The 19,135-nt window shown below is 42.0% G+C and overlaps 1 long non-coding RNA gene across 3 annotated transcripts in view; it reads right to left on the minus strand.

The window, feature by feature from the left end:
- Positions 1 to 743: 743 nt before the first annotated feature.
- The window catches only part of LOC130171607 (uncharacterized), a 69,899-nt gene continuing 51,507 nt past the window's right edge, over positions 744 to 19,135 (minus strand). For 2 of the 3 annotated variants that reach the window (XR_008828170.1, XR_008828168.1), the window contains 2 exons: positions 18,182 to 18,301; positions 744 to 3,480 (listed from right to left, as the gene is read on the minus strand). This is a non-coding gene — a long non-coding RNA (uncharacterized LOC130171607). Of the gene's footprint in view, positions 3,613 to 18,181; positions 18,302 to 19,135 lie in introns of all 3 variants that reach the window. The other variant, XR_008828169.1, reaches the window with a different exon arrangement.

Genomic DNA, 19,135 nt, shown 5'->3' on the forward strand with positions numbered 1-19,135 from the left:
TTAATGCTCGCAAAACGTCCGAGGGACAATATTGAGCAGATTTTAATTGTGATTTCGTTCAAGTGGCTGTTAGCCAGATGATGAATGGGAGCTAACCTTCCACACTGTCGAGCACTGGAGAGACTCTTTAATATGACAATTAAGTGACTGTCTTTTAGATTTTATTGTATCTTTCTCTCTCTGTCTTGTGGGCCCCTCTGTCCTCCCTACTCCCTTTTCTCTTTACCTCCCACCCACTCTTTTTCTCTCTCCCTCTCTCTCTCTCTCTCTTCACATCACTTCATCTGTACAGTGCAGCTTTTGCGCAGATTAAATTGAGACTCCAGTTTTCTCCATCTCAGAGCACTTACTTATGTTTTATGACACGCACTAAATCAATTTTATGTTGTTATTGATTTTTTTTTCCCCCTCCTCTTATTACCCTCTTGCTTAAATCGACACAAACCATTTTGCCTTTTGCTCCCTGATACTTCCCACTCTTGTCTTGTGGTGACCTTAAAGTGTATGACCAAGATACAGGGTGAGGAGTGGGGGGTGGGGGTGGGGGGGTGAGGGGTGTTTGCGTTGAGGGCTTAAAAGTGTCGTTGTCCCTCGGAGAAAAATCAGAGAGTGATGTAAAATGAAAAGGTATGACCAGAAGGTGGCAGGTTAAACTTGGCAGTGCCACAAATAAAAACTTTCCTTGCAATTAAGGATTCGAACACACATCTTTTATTTATTTATTTATTTGTTTATTTTCCCCTTCAATCATAAGACACAGTGCTGGCTCCAAATACTTTCATAGAAAATAATTGTCTTAATGAGTTGTTTTCATTAAGTTGTTAAAGTAAAAGAAAACATGGTTTGGAGGGATTTTTAATTTCACCTTCATCATTAAGAGTGACAATGCCTGTGGCACAATGCGAGCAGTCTCTTCTGACTGTGTATTTATTCAGAAGTGTCTCGGCAAACTGAGCCAACAAGACCGAAGGCCAAAATTTTCAATGATTGTGTGGAGCATTACAGGATGTAACTGCACAGAAATGAACAAAGTAGAGTAAAAAAAAAGAAGAATATAAGCGAATATAATCAGTGAACAATAGTAATTTGAATTGAAATAGTCTTTTTTTTTTTTTTAATGAAGAACTTGTTTTAACAGCAGCTCTATTCAGGCTTCCTCTCCAGTTTACTTTAAGCAGAACTAACTGGTAAGTGCAGGGGGGTTAAATGCAATAAGAGCTGGCTTGATCTCAATCAATTTGTCCCTGTCTGTTGGCAGGTGCCCAGGCTTTGCTGTGTCCCAGTCCCCAGTGTTGGCTCCATCAGGGCTCCTAGCAAAGAGCTAAGCAGCAGCATCAATGTGACCATTTAGAGTGTGATCTGTGCAGATGCAGGAGGAGGAAGGTCACGCCATTGTGCAGCTCTCCTCCCTCTTGCCTTTCACTTCACTCTCTAGGACGCTGTCCACATCAAAGTTGTTATTGAGCCCCCTCAATCGGAAATCCCGGTTTGGCAGGGAAGCGAGGTCTTTAAGAAAAGAATGAGGGCCTTGACCCAACATGGGTGACTAAATCAGCCCGCCGACAGCCAAGAGGAAGATTAATACTCATAGGGGCCTCTTTACACCTGGCGCTAACAAGCAACTCATATCTGAACTGAGTCTAGATTGTGTTTACACCTTAAATTAGTATCTTTACCAAAATACAAATATCACTTTCTTTTCAAAGATCTAGGACTCATCATGTCTTTTTTTCCATCCACTCCTTTATTGATTTTCTTGAATCCTTTTTGATTTCTGTTTGATTGAATCTGTCTATCAACATTTCTGATGATTTGCAACAAAAATGTATTTATACAGAATAAGTTTTAACCCTGATCTTCTGTTTGGTAAGCAGACCAGAAAAATCTATTCAACATGAAGACTTATTATTTTATGACAACTGCTTATCACATGATTTTGAACCGATGAGATATTTGACTCCAGCACGTGGCTCCACACAATGGATTTTCATATTCTCTGTACGTGAGTGTTAACGCAGGAAGACATCTTATTGGCATAGTATAACAGCTTGTTTATTAGAGGTCTAAGAGTGAGTCCGACTTCTGCAGGGTCTAACTGACAAAACATAAGGAACATCAACACTGTACATTTATTTGTTTGCTTATGACTTTTTGGAAAACTAAATATAAATATTTGTTCACGCAGAGCCCATATACTGTACAGTGGGTACATAGTACTATACTTGAGTACAGTTTTGAGATACTCCACTACATTCCACATTTTTATTAGTTGCTGTTGTGTGTACTCTGCTGTTAAAATATTTAAAGAAAAAAACATGTGACAAATTTATAAAACATGACCAAACAACCCAAAAGAAGATGAAGTAGGTAAAATAAGTTCTGCCTTCACCAACTACAACACTAAACAACTGCTCGCAGGTTAATGCGTGAGCAATGGTTCAATATTATAATGTGATACTGACAATGACCAGTCTGCATAGTGAGCACTTTTTTCTTTTGATACTATACTTGTAATACAGCAATTTGACATTGTGGTGTTTTACTTAAGCAATCTAAATACTTCTTCCACCAATGCCCACACAACATATAAAACATGAAATATTCTTCTATATATATATATATATATATATATATATACTTCTTTCTTGTAATAACAATGCATTACTTTCATTTCGGTATTTTGGCACCTTCATCGTGTTCAAGGCCAGTTTGTGTCAAAGAGAAGGGGGACCACTGAAGTACTTGTCTACATATTGGGTTTTAATAAGGTTAAAAAAAAAAAAAAAGGAAATTGAAATTGAAAAAAGAATTGAAAGATTTTGCAATTATTGTAATTATTTCAACATAAGGGGTTAAAACTTTTACAAATACAGTCTAGTTTCATTTTACTTGCACAAGTGAAAATGCAGGGAAAAGCCAGAAACTACAAGGATTATAAATAATTATTACAGCAGCAGCATTAAGAAATATATTGGTATGTTTCTGAAATAGAAAAAAAAAATTACTACAACAAGTTATGCAAATAAAGCAAACTTAAGTTTATCAATTAACTAACCATAATAAGTTATTATGGACATGTAGAGTATGTCTGAATACATCCATGAGCAGTTTGGGTAATTACATCTAGATTTGATGCACTCTATCTTTATCTGATTAAAGTCCCATCCCATCACCCATCAACAAATTTAAGGATACCATGGTTTTCTATAGTTCACTATCTGAAGATGGACACCCCATCATCTCAGTCCTCAACAGCCAGGAAGAGGAAAAGTGAGGAGGAGGTGGAGGATAGGAGGGACACGGAAGGCAGATTGAGGAGGAGGTTGCAGATGGTGGGATGTATGAGTCCTTTCCTCTTTCTCTTTCCCTCTGTTTCAGCTCATGTGGAAAAGCTTTTCAAATTATGATGTGGATTGACGTGCAGCAGCTGTCTCCTCTCCTGGGTCCTGTCCGTCACCTCACCGGTCACCGCTGACAGCACTATGATGGATTAGGAATTGTCATCCAGGACGCTTGTCACTTGTTTACAAGTCGGCCATCCCTCATCTCTCACCACAGGCCTTATAATCTGGCCGACACTCCTCCAAACCCCACCCTCCGCTGCCAGACACGCTATACAAGACAACACCATACATTACAACAGCTTTTTTTTTTTTCTTCCCCCTAACCTTTCTCTCTCTCTCCTTTCTCTCTCTTTCCTACATCCCTGGGCTGAACACAGTCAACACATTTAATGCATTAATATATGTGTTGTGTTCGCCAATCTCCCAGGGACTGGGGTGATGTCTTCTCCTGTCAACCTCTACCCTTGAGAACTGACTGGGTTTTATACAAACATCCCAGTGGGGGGAGGGAGGGAGGCTCGGATCTAACCTGCATTCTGTTTGAACAATGGAGCTTTTAAATCTGTTGCTCAAAACTATGGCCCATATATTCTCTATCACTCTTACTGCTGAGATGATAAATAAAAATCTAATCTTGTCTAGAACCTGTGGTTTCTAATAATCAGATCATTATGTATGCAAAATTGCAGTAACTCTTCATTTTTAGTGCTAAACAGTTAGTACTTGATAATTCATTTGATGGACAGAATTATTCACACACATCAAATTGCATATGAAGTATCTTGAACTCATTTATCAATCAATTGACAGAACGAATCAATAAAGAAACTGAACATTTGTGTATTTTTTTTTTTTTTTTAAAGTATATTTTTGGGCTTTTTTATGCCTTTAATGGACAGTATAGTGGAGAGTGACAGGAAACAGGGAGGCAGAGAGAGGGGGAATGACATGCAGCGAAAGGCCGTCCGATGCGGGATTCGAACCGGGGCCAACTGCAGCGAGGACTGTAGCCTCTACACATGGGGCGCCTGCTTAGACCACTACGCTACATGACGCCCCACATTTGTGTATTTTGAGGATGACCGGACACTTTTTGTTCCCTTAACTTTGTGTTTTGTACATTAATTTGAACTGGTTCTCACAGTTTGAAGCAAAAACATCAGAAACAAGCTCAAAACCCATTTTATCAAAGCTTTCAGCCTGCATTTAAGAAATGTCAAGGAAGAAGCCCTGTAGAACGGACTTTGATCTCTCTCTACAGCATCTCTCAGTCTGTGGCCTGCTGTGGGGATGTGTGAGTTTATGCTCCCTCTGCAGGCACAGTCCAAACTGGAAGACGAGCTAACCAGCCTGCCTCTCTAGCTTGGTCCTGCCAGCTGTGATCCTGCAGAGAGGATGAGTGGATGCTATCTACCCTGCACTGCTGAGACCCTCCCTGTGTTCCCAGTGTGGCCCTTGAGAGAGGCCATAATCTTCTCCTATCTGCCTTAATGGTTCCCTCTGTGGATGCCGGGATGCCAGGCCTGGGAGTGGGGGGAGGCACACTGAATCCTACCACGAGCATATTGTCATTAAATTAAAAATTTCCGAACACTCCCTTGCTCGTGGCATAACCGTCGCCGTGAGAGCGATCATAATTGGCTCTGAAAACATGCGTAATTGCCTTCAGCTGGCGTTCTTTTACAGTTGACATTGTTGAGGCGGCGGCGGGGCGATTGGTGAATTGAATATGCAGCTTGTTTCACGATGGCAGTCGTAATTGAAATATGGTACGAGTGAGTGGAAGATTACATTAAAGCTCCTAGATAATCACCTGACAGGGGAGTCATTGAATTGACAATCTGCCGCAGTTTTTCGGGGAGCAGGCCAGAGCGAACAGGCCGAGTGAGGAAGGGAGGGAGGGAGGGAAGGGGGGGTGCGGTGGGGTTAAAAGACAGCATCAGGCAGAAGTAGAAGAAAAAAAAAAAAAAGATCTTGGCTGGCTCACTTATTCAGAGCAGTCCTGGACTGCCAGCCTGGCATTCCTGGGCGCTTTCTATCACCACATTTACCCCGCTCCCTCCCACCCTCCCTATTCTCTTTAAGACGCTCACCCCTCCACTGCTTTGAGGAGACCACTTCCCCTTTAAGAGCTAACAGATGGCTATCCATTGCTGTCGGATTTAACCTCATTTTCATTCATATTTTTATTGCTTTTTCTTTCCTAGTGGCAAGATGGTGCCTTTCTAGTCGACAATGACACTTTAGAGCGCCTGAAATCAGCTGAAAAAGAGGTGAAATCTTTTTTTAAAGAAAAGCTTAGTGCGTGATTGTAAAATCGCATGAGTCAACTCGCATATTAATGTTTTGATTTCTCTGAAACTTCCTCAAGCCATTTTTTTTTTCACTGTCCTTTCACTTCCTCACCCTAATAGACAGCAGGGAGGGAAGTGTTATTTCACAAATATGTCAAAACCACAGAGTGCCAATGGTGCCCCATTACTGGAAGACTGATGCACAAAAAAAGGACAAGAGGGGTCACATTCATCTTGACCTCCTCCATGCATGCTGAAGACTAACAGTGCTGTTGTTGTTGCCACTGCTGAGGTAAAAAACCTTGCAGGTGCCTCCTCTCTTTAATCTACTTCTCCCCTCACCATTATCTTATATTTGGGTATAAACACACAGACTGTGCAACCCGATAATATGCAATTAAAAACAAAGATCATTAAAAAGTTATTGGTGTCTGCCTAATTACTATAACTTTACCCCCCTTATAATGAGCGTGCATGGGTATTGATTTGAAGCAAATCTCCCTTTCCTCCTGGAAAAAAGCAGGTAGTTACTTTGTGTTAAATCATTAATATAGTAATGATTTTTCCAGAACACTCTCAATTAAGACCAGAGCAGAAAATGACCCAGGGGAGTTGAAGCTCACGCTCTTAAAAGTGTGATGTTCCAAATATATCCTGGCCTCTCTCACCAGAGAATATGGATAGGGCCAAGCCGTGTTTCTGAATAATTTAAAGTGGAGCTTGTTGATTAGGTTGTGTGTAAATGTGTTTCTGTGTTAAAGGTCTCCGCCTTAATGTAATACAGTATGTACTAATACACTGGGCTGCACGGTGGTACAGTGGTTAGCGCTGTTGCCTCACAGCAAGAAGGTTCCGGGTTCGAGTCCACTCTTTCTGTGTGGAGTTTGCATGTTCTCCCTGTGCCAGTGTGGGTTCTCTCCGGGTACTCCGGCTTCCTCCCACAGTCCAAAGACATGCAAAATGGGGACTAGGCTAATTGGATACTCTAAATTGACCATAGGTGTGGCTGTGAGTGTGAATGGTTGTCTGTCTCTATGTGTTTGCCCTGCGATGGACTGGTGACCTGTCCAGGGTGTACCCCGCCTCCCGCCCGAAAAGATGCTGGGATAGGCTCCCCGCGACCCTACTAGAGGATAAGCGGTAGAAAATGGATGGACTAATACACTGTATTGCACAAGCTTTTGCCTGAGCAGGAAGTGATGTAGCGGTGAGGTTTGACCCTTCGGTAGAGCGATCGTCACGAAGGAAAAATCTACCAGGATGAAAAACAAAAGAAAATCCATATTAAAGATATAAAGACCATTCCATTAAAATAGTCGTCATTTAAAAGTTAAACAATCATCAATATACCCAAACCCACATAACATTGGTTTGATGATGGCTGATATCCTGAATCCTAATTTGGAACTGTCAGCAAGCTAACATGCTCACAGTGGCAATGCTAACATGCTAATGTTACACAAGTAATGTTCACCATGTTCGCCATATTGATTTATTGTGTTAGCATGCTAACATTTGCTAATTAGAAACAAAGTAGCCTGCAGGTGAGGCTGATGGGATTATCATTACTTTTGCAGGTGTTTGGCCGAAAACCAAACTAAGGGAGAAATTGACAAATTTTTACCTGGTGATGATAATAGATGAAAAGTTAGGGGGACACCAAACTTATTCGAATTAATCCAGAAGGGAACGTGAATGTGTGTACCAAATTTCATGGCGATCCATGAAACAGATATATCACTCAAAACCACAAATGTGAACTACAGTGGTGCTGGAGGGAGGATGAAGGAATCACCAAGGTCATTTTCTCTGTAAAACATTTTGTGACAGTTGTTGGTGGCACTAGAGAAACAGTCAGTGATTCACCAAAATCTTTAAGAGTCAGCCTCAGGGCACCATTCCTGTACCAAATTTCATTGAATTTCTTCCATAGCTGTCAAGATATGTCACTAAAAGAAAAAAAAAATTAACCTCACTACAGGAAAAGTAAGAAGTGAGTAGAATTTATATTCTGGGAACCATATATGACTGCACAAAATTTCATGGCAATCAATTCAATAGTTGTTTAGATATTACAGTGTGGAGCGAAGTAGTGGACCAGCTGTCATACCTAGAGCTATGCTGCCAGCATGGCTAAAATACAGCTGAATTAAGCTTCATCCTGTGTCTCAGTGTAAATCTCCAGCACACAACTTCCCTGTTCACACAGTTGATGACATGGCAAGAGTTGCCGATATGAGAGACTTCCTGTGTCCGTCATGGTTTCCAGGTTGGTATATGTCAGCTTGTTTGCCTTTGTAATTTCGAATCCTGCTTTTCTGTGATCTCTGAATCTCCAACCCCTTCCCTGACGAGACTCTCCTCAAAATGCTCCAACAGTTACACCATTTATGTGTCTATTATCTCAACACCTGCAAGAAAATCTGTCTCAATTTTCCCCTCTGCTTCTGATCTGGTCCCTCTCCCGTCTTTCCCTGCGGCCCCGCCGAGACGCTGGTTCGGCCCCAAGCAGCTTCTGTCTCTTTTAGGAGGCTCCTGGGTGCTGCCATCCCACCATGCATTGTGCCCATGCCAAGAGCATGTGCCAGTTCACACCCCTATAGCACCAAATACTTGTAGTTACCCTGCTTTTGCTTTTCTTTGCGCTCTTTTGAGGCCCCTGTGCCAAACACACACAGGGCTCAAGTAGGGATACACAAAAAACATCTCACTCTCCTTCCTTTCACTCCCAGACCCATAATATTCACTTAGTGAGGACCAGGAAGGGCTGGAACAAAGAGACCTTTGGTGGTGGGCAGTGAGTCGTTATAGTCTCCGTTACCACAGTTTACAGCAGCTTTCTTTTGAAATGCTTGACATTTTAGCTCCTAGTCTTTAGATATAGTCGGTGGGTACAGTGTGTCATCTTTGTTTGACTTTATCACACGTAAAGAGCCGTTTTCGCTGGGTTTAATGTCATCGCCTAGGTAACCAGCAGGTTTCTGGCAACAACGCAGAAACAGCCAATTTGTCAATGGAATGTGTGAAGTGTCAATATAAATCTATCTAACCTCCCTCAGACCTATTCAGGATGTAATTTTTCATATGCATATTAGTGCAGATGTTCCAGTGTTTTTTTTCTCTCAGTATATTCAAAGTGGAGACCTCTAAATGTGCTGAATATATCGTGTATTTCCAGTTTTCTAGTTTTGGGCCACAGGCCACACTAAGTAAGTTAAGTCATTTGCCTGTATTAAGTGGAAATTAAACAATATGTTTTATAACTCTCCAAAAATATTAAGATACAGGCAACATAAAGCTGATAGCTGAAAGTCAAGTGTTTTTATTTAACCTATTATGATGAATGCGTTAATACAATGTGTGTTTATTTACAATAAATAAACTCCACCAACTTGTATTTATGTTGTATCATGACATCAGCAGAAGTAAAAAACCTGGAGATGATAAAAGTATTTTAATCAAACTGCAAAACTCTAATAGGCACTAAGGCCAGGAACACACTTGATGTGTGGCGTATGGTGGCAGATGTGGAATTTCTTTGTTTTCATTTTAACAGGTTAGAGCAAACACTTGCCTACATGACACGCGCATCTTATGTTTGCAGCTGCGTCACCTGCTCTGGGGAGATCCGGTGTCTTGCCTATTTGTCATGCGTGACGCATCCGTCTCCCAGCAAAAATAGACTGGGAAAAGATCTGTTGATTGTCAAATTGACATCATAGCAGCAATATTACATAAAACTGACACCTTTTGCTCTTGTTTCAATGTCTAGGCTGAATCTGAATTTACTATTACATACAGTACATACACCACAATATACTATTTTAGCATCTGCCTGTGGAGACAGTGGCATTTTAGTGAATTTTTTTTGTCAAAAATAAATCAGGAACTCAATTCATAATGAAAAGAAATCCAACATTCCAGTAACCTGCAAACTCAACAAGAGAGATAGAGCTGGCAGTAGTAGCGAGGGCAGCACACACAGCTGGTGTGAACAAATAGACACGCGCACAAACACACACGTGCGAGCTGCAGCAGTTCAGCGACGCAGCCGCCACGCACAAACAATGCAGGCAATGTGTTCCTGGCCAAAAGTTGTGTAACTTTACCAAACCTCACCTGTGAGTCCACAGGCACCAGGAATCTGGGGTAATACCCACAGGCTAACAGGCACCGACTCATCAATGGATGTGGCATACCCTGAAGCTCCCAAGTGGACTCTTTGGCATTCTTCTGCATATGGGCTACAATTCACGTCTACAAGTTTGTACCATAATTTTAATGGGTTTACAGTACTGAACCGTCTCAGCAGCAGGTGGCGACATCTTTGTAAGGCCAGAGGGGAAAACCTGTCAGCGAGTGACTACCTGCACTGCCTAAAGCAAGCTAAACTTTGTCACACAGTACTCAAGTAAGCTATTAATGCTATGTAGGGGTAGTGCTTTCATTTATATGGCTGGCAGTCAGTTTGGTAACATGTAAAAGCAGAGTAGGTGGGAGAAGGTGAAAGCTTTTGTCAGTGTCGGACTTAGTGGGAATCCACATTTGCAGAAAAGGGCGTAAGAAGAGTTTGATCCATTCAATCCACCATGAATCCAAACGATGTTCTGTGTCTGTCCTCAGCGATCAGAAAAACTGACTTCACCAGACGGATTGACAATGGAAATTTACTGGATATAAAGAGTTTTTAAGTATCGTTGTATTTATGTGTTAGTTAATTGATTTTATTTCTCCACCCACCATAGCAGGCTGGGGGAATCTGCCCACTGTGAAACCAAAAGCTCACAGTGAGCGTTGATCCTTCATTACAGAGACCATTCAAAAGTTCAGAACTCAATATATAACGGGTGAACTGCTGTCTGTGGATATTACACTTCATTTAGTGTGCCAGGGGGAAAAACATAGGCTTTGTGCAAAAAAAATTAGTAAACCTGATCCTGAGATGAAAGTATGACATGTCAAAAATGCTTCTAAAAACGCTCTCTGTGTGGATTGGCCTTTACAGTGCGGGCATTCAGCTATTTCCTGGAGACAGTACGTACCGGTGCAAACTCGATTTGTATCAAACAGGCAAAAATACCAGCATTGTGGGTCAGCACTAATGCATCTGATAATTATTGGTGTTTTACTTACTACTCATTACTCATACTTTTTTTTTTTTACAAACATTGACAGATTGGAATCAGGCTGCAGATCAGGGTCTGGAGGAACGAGGAGAAGGATGAGAGGAGAGGTCAGAGAGCTGGTTTTGAGGGGGAAAGCAGTTGCTTACCAAAGGTCAGATGAAGAAATTTGAGCTCCATTCATACAGAAGGCATTTAAAGCCTCATGGGGTGCTGCTCCATGGGTTTCTGAATGGGTCTCCAAGAATAACTGTTAAATCCTAAATCCACAAGATTTCAGTCCTGGTTGATTTCTTGAAAGCCGTGGTTACTGGTCATAACAGTGCGGTTCCTTGAGCAGCTGCAAGAGATACTATATTTACAGTGCAGCCAAACAAACTCAACTTGTTTTAGTAAATAATTCAGTTAATAATTGGAGTTTTCCATCATGCCATTAGCAAATGTGATCTTATTTGAATTCTGTGTACTTTCTGAGTATTTTTCTACACAACAGTAAAGTTGGTTATGTTGCTGAGGGGTTGCACGTGTGGCTGGTCTTCCTTGTTTAATTGCCCCCTTGCAAAATGGTCAGATAATATAATAACATAAATCTTCGTCGTCTAAAAGACGTTTTTGATGAAGGATCATGATCGGCGATGTACGCGCCCCCCTGTTTTTCACTGGATTAACATTTTTAATGTGAAGCAGCAGAGGCGGTAAATGATTGATTTGCACTGGCAGTAACTGAACACAGCCCTGATACGACTGTAGGAGACGAACAGTAAACGATAAGGTGATATCAGTGACATAGAATTACAAACTGTAACTTTGGATTACATGTTGTGAATCCTGCGCAGTAATGGAAGACTGAAAACTGCTATATAGACTGGTACTTACTGAATGTAAATGCACAGAATGTACATACTCATATCAAAAATGAGGTTTGATTGCATGAAAGCTTCAACATTATAACTTTAAAGAATGAAAAACAAGTGACTAAACTTGAGTATAAAGTGCAGTAAAAAACAGCAAACAGCAAAGATCTTCCCACTCTGGGTCCTGGGATAAAGTCAAATGGGGGTCCATGACCTGTAATGATTTTTTACTTTCGGGTCCGTGACATGAAAATGTTTGAGCTCCCCTGCTGTACATACTTATGATAGCCAAAGAACAGTGTGTCACAGCATGGCATTTATGTGCATGTGACATTATCAAAATGCTCATATGACAGCACACCAATTATGAATCCTGACGGGACGACACCGGAAAAACATCTTGCACTCCCACTCTCACTGACATGACCTTTTACTATCATCCTGCGTTCTTTCGATAGATGTCCCCTCCTGTGCAGTCCCACCTTTTTTTTTTTTTCTTTTTTTCTTTTTTTTTCTATTCATAGCTTCGTCCTCTCTGCATCCATCCCAAGATAAAATCCCATTGGGTGGACGTTTTGTCGCGGAAGCTTGTGAATGTTTTTGCCGTGCTGCTATTATTTATTGGCCACTGACAAGGCCATGAATTCCGGGCCAAAGTGAAACTCATATTGTTATCAAAAGCATAAAATTCCTATCACTTTAGGTGTCAGAGCAGAGACAAGAAAATGAAACAGGTACTCATAAAGGCTGCGGGCATCATAAATCAGCCAAAGGGGCCAGAGAAAGGAGACGCTTGATTAAATAAGGGGAATTAGGTATTTTTGCAAAAGCGGGAAATAACATTGATCTATGCCCCTGTCAGTTGAGAAGCTCGACACTATTGTGTATTGTTTATTTTTTCCTGTCCATCTATAGAATATCAATCTCCCTCTGAATGAATGATATTAGTGAGGGGAAAAATGTTCCTGGAAAACGGTGGAAGGACCAGGATCTGAGTTTGCCTGCTCTGGTTCCTTCAGCAGTTGATAACACCAATCATATCCTGTAGCTTTGTTTACCAGGACATATGTGAAATGAGCCAATAGCATTACTGTTTTTTCCTACAACGCCATAGGCATCAAGAGGCAATTTAAGGTCAGTCAGGGGTGAGACACTTTATACCAGGGTGCAATTAAATTTTGTCGCGTTTTGCGGAAAATCACTTTCAGCAAATCATCTCTATTTTCTACCGAGTGCCAAATATCTATCTAGTTGTCTTGTTATTAAGAAAATACATTAAATCCTCACACTTTACCTGAAAATTTATAACACAGTGGAGCCTGTTTCATTGCCACTTTGTGCAGCTTAATCCGCACCAAGAGTTCGAAACTTCCACCATGGAGCCATGATAGCAAAAATACAAGACATAAGATTTCCCAAGTACTTTGAAACCCCTAAGTAAACACTTTAAATATAAGATTAACAGTCAGAGAGCTTAGAAGAGCTTAATCAATACTTCCTTGTTAAATAGCATGAAAAATGTATGACAGCCAAGTATGACTTATTGCCAGTGACACATCTCTCTAAAAGCAAATTTTGCAGAGTAGCACATCCCTGCTCCAGGTTGCTTTTCCTAAACATATGATTTCAGTATCGTCCCCCCACTATGATTTGGAGGTGTCTGCATGGCTGATGGGATCAGTGAACTCTGGAGAGTGGGGTGACGACCTTCCACCTCATCCATCACCCGCTGATGGACATGGGAAGCCGGTCCCTGACAGGCTGGGGTGGGGGGTGAACGGGGGGTGGAGGGTACAAATGGGGTTAAGGATAGGGCTGGAGAGGGGATCTCTGTTACCACAGCATGGTGGCAGGAAGAACAAGGGGGTGGGGGTGAGGGGGAGATGGGCGGGTACAGAGAAGTGTGGCCAGGATTGAGGTCAGGGATGTACGATTGGGGTATTAGATGGACCACAGTTGCCGTGGTGAAATGTTTGTTCGCGGGACAGAGATGGATTATCTGACTGTTTTGTCTTATGTGTGACAAATAAACAAATAAGTGTATTACGTCATTCTATCTTTCTTTTTTTTTTTTTTTTTTTTTACAGTAGACATGATCACATTACTTGCTTTGGTACAGTTCTCCAGGTGACATTTGTGAAAGAGCAACCAAGTCCAATTCAAATGATGAATCTGGTAATCAGGAGCAGTGTCACTCCATTCTCCAAATCTTGCTGAGGTGTAATGAGCCTCTGAGGGCCACTTGTTCCTTACACCCACTGAAACGAGGACCAACGTCATCAATCTTCAGAGTGGCTCAAGTGAAGTTGACTGTCTGTCTGAAGGTGCTCCTCTCTGTTGATTTCTGCTCGGTAGCTCAGTGGCGGGGGCCCGCGTTCCCATCGAACGGCGAGCGAGCGTGCACGCAAGAGCAAGCAGGGTTGTGGCTGCACACTGTGCGGACAATGAGAAGCAAACCACCAACCGACACGGCCAGTATCGAGCGACGCCACGCCGTGAAGCGAGGACGCGCTGCGCACACAGTCACACTCTGAAAGGCTAGTGTGTGGGATAGGTTCATTGACATTTGACCCTGGCTGTCCAAACGCCTGTCAGCACCATATACCACCATGGTTTTGTGCATGACTGTGTCATCATATGTTTTCCTCCGTCTGAACTAAATGCAGTCATGTCTAGACACTGCATTGGTTATATTGTGCACCTCATGTCAAAAGTTTGCTTTTCAGGAAGTTAAACAAGACTCCTTCCCCTCATGTCAGACAGTAGCTTCATGCTTGGCATAGTGAAACCAGGAACAGGCCAGGGGTGAGCTGCCCAGTTCACTCTCACTCATAAATCTGTGGTTTCACTGTTTATCCTTCGGCACTGGTTTTGATTAATTTTTACCTGCAGTGTTTTGTTGTTTTCCTATATTTGTTATTTTGCTAAGACTGATGTATTTGCATACCATGACACACATAAGGAGCCTATCTTGTCTTAAAGTGCAAATCAGATTAGATGTTATTCTGTAAATAAGGATAATCTTTTCACAAGAAAAACAACAGGGATTGACACAGATACTGTACATTATAATCTTCAGGAGGATTTACTCTGATTGATGCTGTTGTTTCTGACTTTCTTCTTCATCAAAATATTTGTCTACATATGTCTTCATCATGTTTGTGGGTCTGTGATCTGTTACTACCAGATCTGGATTAACTCCAGTACACACACACACACACACACACACACACACACACACACACAATAGACATGTTATGTGTAGATCGGGTGAAACAACAAGCTGCCCTTGCTTGTCTTCTGCAGGCCAGGGCCTCAGTGGGATGGGCAGTTTGTGAAATGACAGGACATGCCAACAAATTGCATCACTTCTGGCTCTGTGGCCGAGGACAATGGGCCACCATATGCCGAAGTGGGGGAAATGAATGGAGCTCATTTGTGCTGGCACCCTGAGCCCCCGCTCCCCCCGACCCTGCTGGGGCCTTCGTGGCACAGAGGCCGACACAGACAGACGAGCCCACCCTCTGCCACGCCGCTGTGCTGCTGTCCACCGCAGGGTCCCATAAGCCAACTCCAACAAATAATGTTATTGGATTTGTTGGTTGATGTATGGAAATTATAAAAAAAAAAAAAAGAAAAAAAAAAAGGGAAATCAATTGAGTTATTTTCCTAACACTTCACTGAGCAGTGCTGAGAGGGCATTTTATATGATTATTAACATTTTTAAAAAACAGAGTGTAACTGCAGGATCATTGTTATCAGAGTTCTCAGAGGATGTTGGAAGAAAACTTGTGGTGCAGTGCTCTTAGTGTAAAATCATGATGATAAACATATATTTTACATGATCCTTAAGTAAGTAAGTATACAGGATGTGTCTTTGTCTGTAAGAGCAGATCTGTGTGCAGGTTTGTGTTTATCTATCTTTATTTGTGTGTGTGTTTGTGCTGGTGTGTGTGTGTGTGTGTGTGTGTGTGTGTGTGTGTGTGTGTGTGTGTGTGTCGGCCTGGGATGATAGCAGATGATTAAGGAGTGGCTGCTCTGTTGACATGAGATACTAATGAGGATGAAATGAGAAGGTCAGGGCTCGTCTCCAGGAGGGGGACCCCCCCACCCCAACCACCTCCACCACTCCTCACCCCCCCCCCCTTCCTCCTCCCACCATCACCAGCACCACTTTCCTCCCCCTACTCTCCTCTCTCCTTGTACCCCTGGTTGCCTCCCTCTTCAGGATGGTGGGCTAATTCTCCTCTTAATCAGCACAGACCAGAACAACCACACACACACACACACACACACACACACACACACACAAATGACACATGTATACATATGGGGGCCTCTGATCAGGCACTCGGCATCTTCATAATGGAGGTAATTAGCAGCTCAACAAGGCTAGCTCAGCATTATGATTAGCACCTCTTTTGGAGCGCACTCTTAAATCTGACCAGGCTGGCCTCTGCTGTCAATCCAGTCTGATAACACTGGCAATGAAGCAGACATCAGAAAGTTTACACATCCATTTACACATTGATTTTAATGCAGCCTCAAATATTCTTTGAAAAAACTTTTGGCATTGACTTTTTATTATTTTAAGACACAAGTCTGAAACTCCTATCAGCAACCACTGGAGTCTGTGAGCAAGAGGAAGTGAGCAACTTATGTTGACAGACCAAATCCTCAATATGTCCCCTTTTTAAACCCCTCAAAAGCCCAGTACAAAGACACATGCAATAATGCGCAATGTTTATTTTATTCAAAAGTCATGAGGTTGGGTTTCTTGGACTTTGCCCTGGCTAAAATTTTAATATCTAAATTCAGTAGCAGCAGAAGTGTCTAGACAGGGCTGCATTTAGGTCAGACAGGAAAACATATGATCACACGGTCATGCACTAAAGCATGGAAGGCTATGGTGCTGACAGGCGCTTGGATGATAGGGGTCAAATGTCACTTAGCCTGTTCCACCCTAGCATTTCTGAGGCTTTAACCATACTGACCAAGGTTTAAATGGAGAGAAAGGGGATGACCTGGACTTAAACATAGTAAACAATTGAATAAAATAGCAGGAAATTTCAAACTTAATTGTCTTTGGACTGATAATTTCAGAATGATTAAATAGGTCATAGATTCTCCTTACAACTTCCTGGTGCAGGCCAGCTGAAAATCTAACACCAGCCGTCTGTCATCACAACAAAAAAAAATCAATGACTTATACAGCAGTGGAGGAATGTAATGGAACATCGAGACAAAGGTAGGAGTGATGGGGGTCCAGTGATGCAGCAAAGCGACCTGTGTGAGTGCAGGGGAGCTCTTTTTAATGGAGGACTGAGGGTCTCTATCAGCATAGTGAACTGTTGACCCTGACAAGGGGAAGGAAGTGCTTGGCCAGCTGCATGCCATTTTTCATCTCTCTGATAGACCTCAAAAGAGAGGCTGAGAGAGGGGGGGGGTAAAAGAGAGAGAGAGGGGCGTGTCCAATAATAAGAAGAAGTTGGTCCTGTGAAGTGTGGCGAAGTGTTAGATGGAGGCCTCCTAAACCGTGACCCCTGTGATTTTAAAGAGCATCCAGCTCACCTCGTTAATCAAAGGCTGATGCGTATCACATTGAACCCCCCCCCGCCCCGTCTCCAACCCCTTACACCACCCAGAACCCCACCCCAGACAGGTCCTTATTGCACTTTGTCATTTTTCACAAGAGGTTCATGGGAAGATAAGGATCTTCAGGTCAAGGGACCAAATGTTGGGAAAAAGTGTGTTTGATTTTTGTGTGTGTGCTTGTGTGCATGTTCACATGTGTGTCTGTGTCAATAAAAAGGGGCCATAAAAAATTAGGTTTTGCAACACTTTGTGACTTTTATATACAGGTATATGACACTTAATACTTAATGATGCAATATATCAGCACTCATTAAAGGGAAGCACCTATCACGTCTGTTTATAGGTCTTCGGGGGTACTACTGTAAATGTTGTATGAATCCTTTTGTGGCTCCAGAAGGAGTTGCCTCAAGTGACATCACTCGAGTCAGCGTCATTTGGGGCTGAAGACAAGAAGTTTGAACATGGAGTAAAATACGGGGGTGTGAAGGTAGAAAGATTTGAGCTTACCAGACCTCTGTAACCTCTGCTTGAGGCTCCAACTGAACTGTCTGCAGTCAAGTTGCATTATGGGCATTGTAGGCTACCAGATTTTGACAAGGTTCGGCCGCATCAATGAGTTTTATTTAAGAAACTGTCCGTCGTGAGTCCAATGCTACAGAAGTGCTATGCTAAGTCAGTGGAGTAGCTCTCCCAAGTGTCACTGATAAAATGATTGATATGATTTTTCTTGTTTCGTTCTTAACTTGCATGTTTTTCTGATGGTTGCTGTGTCTCATTTATACTTAATCACACATATCTACAGTGTTTTATAAGTTCTGCTATAATGCAAGTAAACATGTGTCAGTATAAAACAGTCTTAAAAAGATAGATTTGACTTGTAATAAACAAGGAAACTATCAGTGAGTTTACTTTTGTTAAATCTGTCATGCTTGTAATTTCTTTATGTCAGAAATCCTGTGTAAACAACCTACCACATTTCAGTGAAACAGAAGTCCTAATAATAGATCTCGCGTGCAAATTGAACTTCGGGAGTAATGTGTTTTTGGCATGCGATGTCTTCACCTCCTGGCCATCTGACTTTCCTCTTCCTCCTGAAATGAAAAATAGAAGCAGTTGTGGAATTTAGAGAGAAAAAGGTTTTGAAAGCATTTTCAGTGAAATCAGTTTAATCAGGAAGTGACAAATTGATAAAACACCAGTCATTTTTTTTTTTTACTTTCACATATAAAAGTGTTACTTGTTAAGTTTTCATGTACACGTGTTTCAAATAAAGCACAGCAAAAATTACTCAACCAAAAATATCATAAAAATGCTGTGTATGAAGTCTTGCTTCAATCCAGTGTGATTGCTTTAGCTTGCTCTGTTTGATCAGGAGTGAGAGTGGGAGAGAGAGGGAGAGGAAAAATGAGCCTGCCAGTGGTTAATTGAGCATACAGATTCCTAATGTGTCAGGCGGTGGCCTTGCAGATGAGGGATGGCACTTTTTTACGATGCATCTTCCTTTGTTTCCTCTTTAAGGCTAATGAAGTCGGCCTTCCAGTCGCCACCTGGGCCGGACGCTCAGACACCAGAGACACTCTCACATCCCCATTCACAAAGTCTAACAGCGAGTCATCATCCTCAACACACACACACACACACACACACACACACACACACACACACACACACACACACACACACACACACACACGCCCCCACCACCACCATCACCACCCTCAGCCAGCCCAAAGACAAATACACATAAACAATGACACACAGAAGCACACAAGCTGAAATGCGGGCACACATACTGTATATGAGATGCACGCATATACACACAAGTTGGGTTATTAGCTAGACGTTTGTGATAAACTCACACTCTTGGGCCGATGTTTACAGCATATTCATTATCAAAGCCGCAGACCTGTTTATTTTTACTGTCT

The sequence above is a fragment of the Seriola aureovittata genome, chromosome 7, assembly GCF_021018895.1.
Source record: "Seriola aureovittata isolate HTS-2021-v1 ecotype China chromosome 7, ASM2101889v1, whole genome shotgun sequence".
In the NCBI taxonomy this organism is placed as follows: domain Eukaryota; kingdom Metazoa; phylum Chordata; class Actinopteri; order Carangiformes; family Carangidae; genus Seriola; species Seriola aureovittata.